The sequence below is a fragment of the Neofelis nebulosa genome, chromosome 8, assembly GCF_028018385.1.
Source record: "Neofelis nebulosa isolate mNeoNeb1 chromosome 8, mNeoNeb1.pri, whole genome shotgun sequence".
NCBI lineage: Eukaryota > Metazoa > Chordata > Mammalia > Carnivora > Felidae > Neofelis > Neofelis nebulosa.
The window spans coordinates 138,127,139-138,134,906 of NC_080789.1; the positions used below are offsets into that span (position 1 = coordinate 138,127,139).

Sequence of the window (7,768 nt, forward strand, 5' to 3'; positions counted from 1 at the left end):
CCATGCAGGGGGCGGGGAGGGATGCCCAGTGCTGTGGGTAGAGAGAGTTTTGGGGATCGACTAAGCAACGTTTGGGGGCCTCGTCTATGCTGTCAGCACTTTGCTAGATGCTGGAGGACACAGAGGTGAGCCAGGGCCAGGCTCGATGGGTAAGGGGCAGATCCTGTGTCGTGGTGGGGAGCAGACGTGCTAAATGAGTGTCACAGCGTGTTCAGAAGAAGAGAAGTTTGGTGGCCGTGGGCTCTCCAGCAAGGCTTGGTGGGGCCATCCATGGAGTGTCAACCACGAGCCGGCTCTGTGTATTGATCCCTCTACCCCATTGTGTTCAGTCTGTACCATACCTGTGGCCGAGGGGTGGGGGAGCTTAGCAGAACCTCCCATTCACAGAGCTCAGCACGTACCAGGCACTGGATTCCAGGAGGTTCTTGAGCCAATGGTTGACGATGACGTTCGTTGTAGGAGGGCTGTTCAGGAGACTGAAGCCATGGGAGAAAAGTAATTTATTGTCAGGTGCTGAGTATATGACCAAGGGAACCAGATCCAGACCCCAGGACCCCAGGGACTAGGAGCCCAGGCAGACGGCCCAGCCTGGAGCCGGTTGTGCCTCTGAGTGGCCGTGTGTCCTTGGCACAGTCACGGATTCCGCAGCTATTGATTGTAGGATTGAGGTAAGAAGATCTGCTTCAGAGGGCTGTTGGGAGGACGAAATGATGTGATACATACGCACTTGTTTAGCACAGGACTGGCCTATAGAAGTCACTCGATAAATTATTTCATGAGCTTCCTTCTGATGCCGGGTCTGTGAGAGACTTAGTCTCTTGCTTCATCTACCGAGATACCATTTTCTCACCCTCCTTAGTGTTTCTTCTTCCCACAACTTCGGTTTAGGTTACAAAGTCTTGTGAGGTCCATACAAAATGACAGGGACAGGAACCCACCCAAGAAGACAGGCCTATTTCAGTTGCCAACACGATTTATGTTAGAGCCTTGGTAGACCTTGCTGACTGTGGGCATTGAATGGCACTGGAATAAGTGACCGCAGCCTTTTGGGGACTCACCTTATCTAAACACTTTGAAAAATAATAAGGATGTTAGGGCTTAAGATAAAAAAAGAAATGCATAGGGGCGCCTGGTGGCTCAGTCGATCAAGCGTCTGACTTTGGCTCACGTCTCGATCTTACAGTTCACGAGTTCGAGCCCCGCGTCAGGCCCTGTGCTGACCTCTTGGAGCCTGGAGCCTGCTTTGGATTCTGTGTCTCCCTCTCTCTCTCTACCCCTCCCCCACTGACTCTCCCCCCACCCCCCTCAAAGATGAAAAAAAATTTTTTTAAACATTAAAAAAAAGAAAAATAAATAGCTAAAACATCACAGCCAAGAAGAATGAAAATCAATTGCTATTCAGGCTCCTATTTGAATCTCAGTTATGATAAATATCTGCTTACTTAACGAAGATTCTGTATCTTGCAGTGGGTTATTACAGGAGAGGACTGATGGCATCTGAGCCCCGGCTGTGGAACACTAGCAGTTTATCCTTTAGGGACATAATGAAAGCAGAACCCTTACCCAAGCCAGCCAGGACTGTCCTTGAGCCCCACCTCGTGGACCGCACCCCACTTCGAGCGTCTGTTAATGGTTTGTCCTTGCTTCCCAGCAGCGGTAGGGCAGGGACACCCACGTTCGTGACCATTGAAGGAAAGGGGTCTTTTCCACTGCAGCTGCTGACCTAAAGAAACTCACGGAACGTTAGCAGCCAGGGCCACGGAGACGCCTTTAGCTGGCCGTGGTGCGCAGCTGAAACGCAGTGTACGTGTGTGTACCCTACAGAGAGAAGGACCCGCGGCTCTCAGCCCTCTTTTCCAATGCCCGGGGTTTATTTTGGCTCTGGGCACCAGACCCTCCTGGGGATAGAGGAACCTCGTGGACCAGGGCAGGGAGGAGGCATTTGAAAACCACAGGGTTTGTGATGAGACAGCGCAAAACAAACCTGACCAAAATGCTGAGTTTAGGGTGGGTCGGGTGGTGTGGGTTTCAGGGGATCCCATGACCATCAGGGGTAGTGTGCAGAGCTGAGCACACCCATATTCCGAGTTCCTGGCAGACATCGATTTCCTGAGAAATGTTCCACAAAGTGATCACACAGCTTTAGCTAAACGGCCCTCATTAGATCCCCCCCCATCCCCCCGCTAACCACAGGCAGCAGCTTTGAGGTTGTTGAATTTGTACATGAACAAATGTTCCTAAAGCCCAAGAGAGGTTCCCATTTGTCTCCCCAGCCCCACCCAGGCTCTCTGGGCTTGTGAGCCTCAGTAATGGCCCCTGCACACACCGGGCCTGCATACGTCCATCCCTGGCATCCCTGGGGACGCCACCAAGCTCTCCGATGGGCTGGAGCCTCACCAGAGTCTATCACCTCTAGCTGCCAAGCCTCCCGGAGCCTGCAGGGAGGTGACGGAGGTGGGACAGAGAGCTGCGGATGTCAGGCTGAGTCTCTGGCGGGGCCCAGTCCTGAAGAAGCATGCTTCCAGGCGGGAGGGACTGTGAAACATCAAGTCCTGTCTTCCTGGCAGTCGTCTCTCAGTTGGCCACCATAATTCTGCTGGAACGGGAGAGGTAACCCCCCACACGGCTGTCCAAGGATTCCATGGATTGACTATTGTCTGCATTATGCTTCCTGATCAGCAGGGCTAAGGGGGAGCCTGTGGCTTGGCTTCCCAGGTCCCTTAACCACCTGTTCACACGCTTGGGCTCTGGGCCCTTAGGACCTTAACTGGGTAAAAGGTCAACGGTCACCCTCTGTCACTTCCAAGCTGCCCCACATCCCCCTCCCATCAAACAAAACAAAACACAACACACAAGCAAACAAAAGCCCTTCCAAACGCCCAGACCTTGTCTGCTTCGGGAAATTCAGTCTTGACTAACGGAGAAGCCACCAGATTCAAGGGGCTTGTGAACGCAGGTCTTCTGTCTGCTTCCTGATCGTCAGTGTCACCCCGTGACATGGCTTGGCTTGTGGACTTCAATAAGAAGCAGACAAAAATGCCAGGCCTGGGGCGCCTGGGTGGCTCAGTCGGTTAAGCGTCCGACTTCGGCTCGGGTCATGATCTCGCAGTCCGTGAGTTCGAGCCCCGCGTCAGGCTCTGTGCTGATAGCTCAGAGCCTGGAGCCTGTTTCAGATTCTGTGTCCCCCTCTCTCTATGACCCTCCCCCGTTCATGCTCTGTCTCTCTCTGTCTCAAAAATAAACGTTTAAAACAAAAATTTAATAAAAAAAAAAAAACGCCAGGCCTAAGTGGCCTGGGTTCGGAAACCTGTCCGGGTGGCCCCTCCTTCCTTCCACGCTTCTGTGGGAAGGCGGCAGGCCTTTCCAGGGGAACCCTGGTTCCATCCCACCATCTTTAGGGGGTCGGGTTGGGCAGGTTGGCCATTACCAACCACACGGAGACCATCTCCTGAGCTTAAGACTCTATGCTTCAGAGAGTTCCTTCTGGGCGGCCGGCGGCGTGAAGGCAGAAAAAGGAGCTGCAAACCTGACTCACACCCTGCGCTGCCCGCAGGTTTCCAGGTAAGGCCGGAAGCTCGGAAGGCTCTCCTCTTGGAACCGTTCACTTACAAGAAGTAGTAGCCAAGGACTCAGCTTCCGTTTTCCCCTTGCCCAGCGCTCGGGGTGACGTGACCCAAGATTATCCTCCTGGATGGCCTCCGTTTGTACCTTACGGGCGGGGATGCGGCCTCATCCATCCTTGTATCTTCAGGCCTTCACACAAAATGTGAAGAGTAGGTTCCAGATACGTTGAGTGGGCGATGAGGGAGGGAGGTGAAATGCCAGAGGGAAATGAGGAAAGAAAGAGAGGTTACCGGGGCGCCTGGGTTTGCTCAGTCGGTTAAGCGCCCGACTTCGGCTCAGGTCACGATCTTGCGGTTTGTGAGTTCGAGCCCCGCGTCGGGCTCAGAGCCTGGAGCTTGCTTCGGATTCTGTGTCTCCCCCTCTCTACGCCCCTCCTCTGCCCACGCTCTGTGTCTCTCTGTCTCTCAATAATAAATAAATATTTAAAACAAAAAACAAAAAAAAAGAAAGAGAGGTTACCTGCCGGGGGGTGGGGCCAGGTGGATGGGGAGGGAGGGGCAGGGGAAGAAACCACTTTTCTCTCATACCTTCTGATGCCACCTGCAAATCTCACCGACACACCTTCTGCTGTCTTCCCTAGATATTTCCTTACAAGGCCAAAGAGAGAGGGAGTTACCCAGAGACCGTAGTTCTCTCCTCTCAGTGGCCAAGAGCCAAACGGACCGCTGAGGGCCGTGGGCCGCAGTGAGCCTCCCCTCAGATCCCCAACCTGATCCTCGTCCACTATGGTATTGCACACGCACACGCACAGACGGGGCACACCGACAAGAGAGTGGATACCACCAGACGTGCTCGTCCTCGCTGGTCCGCCAGAGCCTGGGAGAGTCTGGAAGGCAAGACAGGGGAAGAGGAGATTTGCCGAGATGCTTCCGTGTGTGGTGCTGAAGTGACCTGATAAATCAAAACCGGCCACTTGGTGGCTCCTGAGCTGGTGAGCAGACCTGAAGGACACGCGAGTCCGCAAACGCGTCCATTAGCGGTGTGCCCCAGGGACCGACCGCAGCCTGAGGACGCAGAGGCTCAAGCGGTTCCGTTCTTGTGCGCTCCCCTCTGATAACACACAAGCATTTTAGTGCAAAAGAGGAGGTCAGCATTCAGATACCCGACTGCCCCTTTGGGGTCAGGCCCCTCACTCTGCCCTGGCTGGGGTCTCAGGCACGGCGGTCTGTGTGGAGAGATTAGGAGAGACGGAGCTCAGGCTCTAAATGCAAAGCGAGGGTACATCCTGCTGTCTGGAGGCTGTCCGGATCCGGGAGCAGTGCGGATGCCAAGATTCGCTGTCGATGGGACAGTAACCAGAGGGACGGGTTCCAGCAGGGCCCTCCTGCCTCCTAGGACAGCAGTGGGGGAGATCGGGGCGCAGGACAGTTGCCCTGGGTCTCTTCTCCTGGGCCTTGACCTTCTCCTCTTTGGACAGGTCATGCCCGCCTTGCTCTGTAACCCGTGCACAGGGAAATCCCGAAGTCGAGCCGTGCACAGCTGCCTGGAGGAACAAGGAGGCCCCGGCGTGACTCAGTATCCCCATCCGCTGGCCGAATCCATACAGTCAACCGCGTGAGAACCTTCCAGCCCCTCTCCTGCCTTCCTCAGCTGTGAACCCCCGAGGCCTTGCCCTTGCCTCACGGTTGCTGACCCCGTGCCCGGCACTGGCCCAGGCTAGCCCCCCACACCTCTGAGGGCCCCGGGAGACCAGGACCGCAGTCGAGCTTGTGTTTCGAGTGCTCAGCCCGCGTGCACGGTGTGCGGATGGTGTGTGCCTGGGGGGAGGCAACCAGCACACCCCCCCGCGTGTGCAGGCGCTCTCCCCCGCCCCCCATCACAGAAGAGAAGGGGGGAGGGCCCGCAGCACGCATCCCTGGGAGAGAGGGCCCCCTCCCAGCCCCGCAGCATGCCCTGAAGGCACGAGACGCTGTGCTGGAAGGCTCGGGGTCGCTTTCCACCGGACCCCAATCTCTCCTCCAGGCTGTCCCTGTCAATGAAGAAAAAGACTCGGTGATGCTACGGTCCCAGACGCGTCAGTCCTGGAGGTGGTGGGCCGGATCACTGGCGGCCCACATCTGGCCCTTTTCAGAGTGAAAGGGGTACACAGTGGCAACGCCGGACGTGGAAGGGCCCCGACAGGTGCCCACAGGAGGTCTGCGCGCCAGGCCACGAGGCCACGGGCCGTCCTGGCTTCCTCCACGGCTTCCCCGGCTGTTGGACAGTGTGATTCTACCGGACGCTGCTTTGGCCTCTAGCTCCCGAACGGCAGTAGTCTGGCTCGTTTCTGCGGAGGGTCGACCTGCCCCACGTGTTCCAGAACACCTCCTGGAAGGGAGGGCCTTGTGGCTGAGCTTGCCTCGTAAGGCGCCAAGCCCCGTGGCCACGTGTCAGCACCGGTGATATTTGCCCCGTGACCCCGCGGGGTGTTTGCCGTGAAAGAGGAGGAACGGTTTCTCCATCTCTGCCTTCGCTGCTTTGAGCAGAATTGTGATTTCTCACGCTCTCAGGCCCGCCACTCTCCCGTGTGCCCGCTGGAGCTCCCACGCCGCCCCTGCCAAAGCAAAGGGCGCGAAACTAAAAGAGTGGACGACGCTGCGGACCGTCTAAGGCCAAGATAGCTGCCTCCACCACCCTGCGGGCATCGCGGTTCATGTAACCAAGGCGCTAAACCCCCCACCCTGCCCATTTCGTCCTTTGTGAAAGCCCGCCGGCTAACTCCATCAGGCCATTTCTCCCCGGAGGGGCTCTCGCACTCCCTCCTTCCTCTCTTTTGGCCTCCGTTGCTGCCAGCTGCCACTGGTCTGCGGAATCCCTCCAGACCAGCCTTCTAGAACACCTCATTCTTCACGCTGTCCATCCTGCCCGGGAATCCACCGTCTCAGGGTGCAGGACAAGTCGGGGCGTCTGATGGGACTTTTGGGAGGCTCCAGAGTATCTATAGGAGGACAGTCTGGCGGGAGGGAGGGGTGAGGGCTCACCTCGGAGGCCACTTCTGTAGCAGGCATACTGGCTTTACCTCTTTGCGATCACGGATGCCTACGAACAGCAAAGGTTTCTGAAGGCGATTTTAGCAGAAGGCTTCTGTTCAGCAACAGAAAATCCACATCCTACTGCTGTCAACAGAAACACCCAGAGTGCAGTGAGCTTCTTTCCGGGTGATTTGCTCTGCGAGTTCTCAGTCTCTTCGGGCCTGCATGTTATTCGCTGAGCCCCCAGCTCTTCTGAGGGGCAGCCTGTCCCCAGGCTGGGACCCTCAGGGGAGGCATGTGCCTCCTGGTTCACCTCCAGGAGGAGGAGGAGGGCGCCTCTTCTCTCTAAGGGGGAACAAAGCCTGCATTTCAGTCCGAACACACGGATTGAGTTTTCGTGTCCCTCTCCAAACCATCTGTAGCAAGAGTTCGCCGGGAGCCTGGGGCTGTGTCAGTCCCCGTGCAAACGGTCGGCGTGGGCGGGATGGTCCCCGGTGTCCATAAGATTGAGAAAATAGCATCAAATGTTAGCAAGGTCGAGGGGCAGTGTGGATGGGGGCACTTGATGGGGATCATGTGTGAGTGTGGGGAATGCTCAAGCCCCAGCTCCTGCCTGGCCCCCAAATGCGAGGCTTCTGGGCATGAGGGAGCCGTTCTAGAAAGAGGCGGTATTTGAGACAGTGCGGGGAGCTTCCTGAGAGAACCACTTACGCTTTGAAAAGGGTGGGTTTAGAAGGACCTTCTCTTCGAGTTTGGCTTGAGTCCAAGCAAGGTACCTGAGAGCACATCACGTCTGCGGAAAGAAGAGAGGGACACAGTCAGCGGGGCCCCTTCTGGACGTCCGTCCTGGGATAGCCCGACTGGTGACGTCCAGTATGGCTGCCCTGAAGGACTGGAATCGTTCCTCTCCACCTCGCACACACCTCCAACTCTTTCTTGGCAGTGTGAATCTTTTTTATGTTTTATATAGTTTTGAGAGAGAGAGCACGAGCAGGGGAGCGGCAGAGACAGGGGGAGACACAGGATCGGAAGCAGGCTCCAGGCTCTGAGCTGTCAGCACAGAGCCCGACACGGGGCTCAAACTCACGGGCCACGCAGACTGCGAGATCATGACCTGAGCCGAAGTCAGACGCTTAACCGACTGAGCCACCCAGGCGCCCCGTGAGGCAGTTTAAAATTAGCCCTTTGCTGAA

At 56.5% G+C, this 7,768-nt stretch overlaps 1 long non-coding RNA gene across 2 annotated transcripts; it reads right to left on the bottom strand.

Moving 5' to 3' along the window:
* Positions 1 to 483: 483 nt before the first annotated feature.
* LOC131483637 (uncharacterized) lies at positions 484 to 7,524 on the bottom strand. Of its 2 annotated transcripts, XR_009247821.1 has the most exons (8): positions 7,287 to 7,524; positions 6,585 to 6,920; positions 4,334 to 6,157; positions 3,527 to 4,211; positions 2,398 to 2,593; positions 1,985 to 2,109; positions 1,564 to 1,723; positions 484 to 691 (listed from the first exon to the last, which is right to left on the bottom strand). It is a non-coding gene; the product is annotated as an uncharacterized LOC131483637 (long non-coding RNA). The 2 variants fall into 2 exon arrangements; XR_009247820.1 differs by having other exon boundaries at positions 3,527 to 6,157.
* Between the last annotated feature and the right edge of the window lie 244 nt (positions 7,525 to 7,768).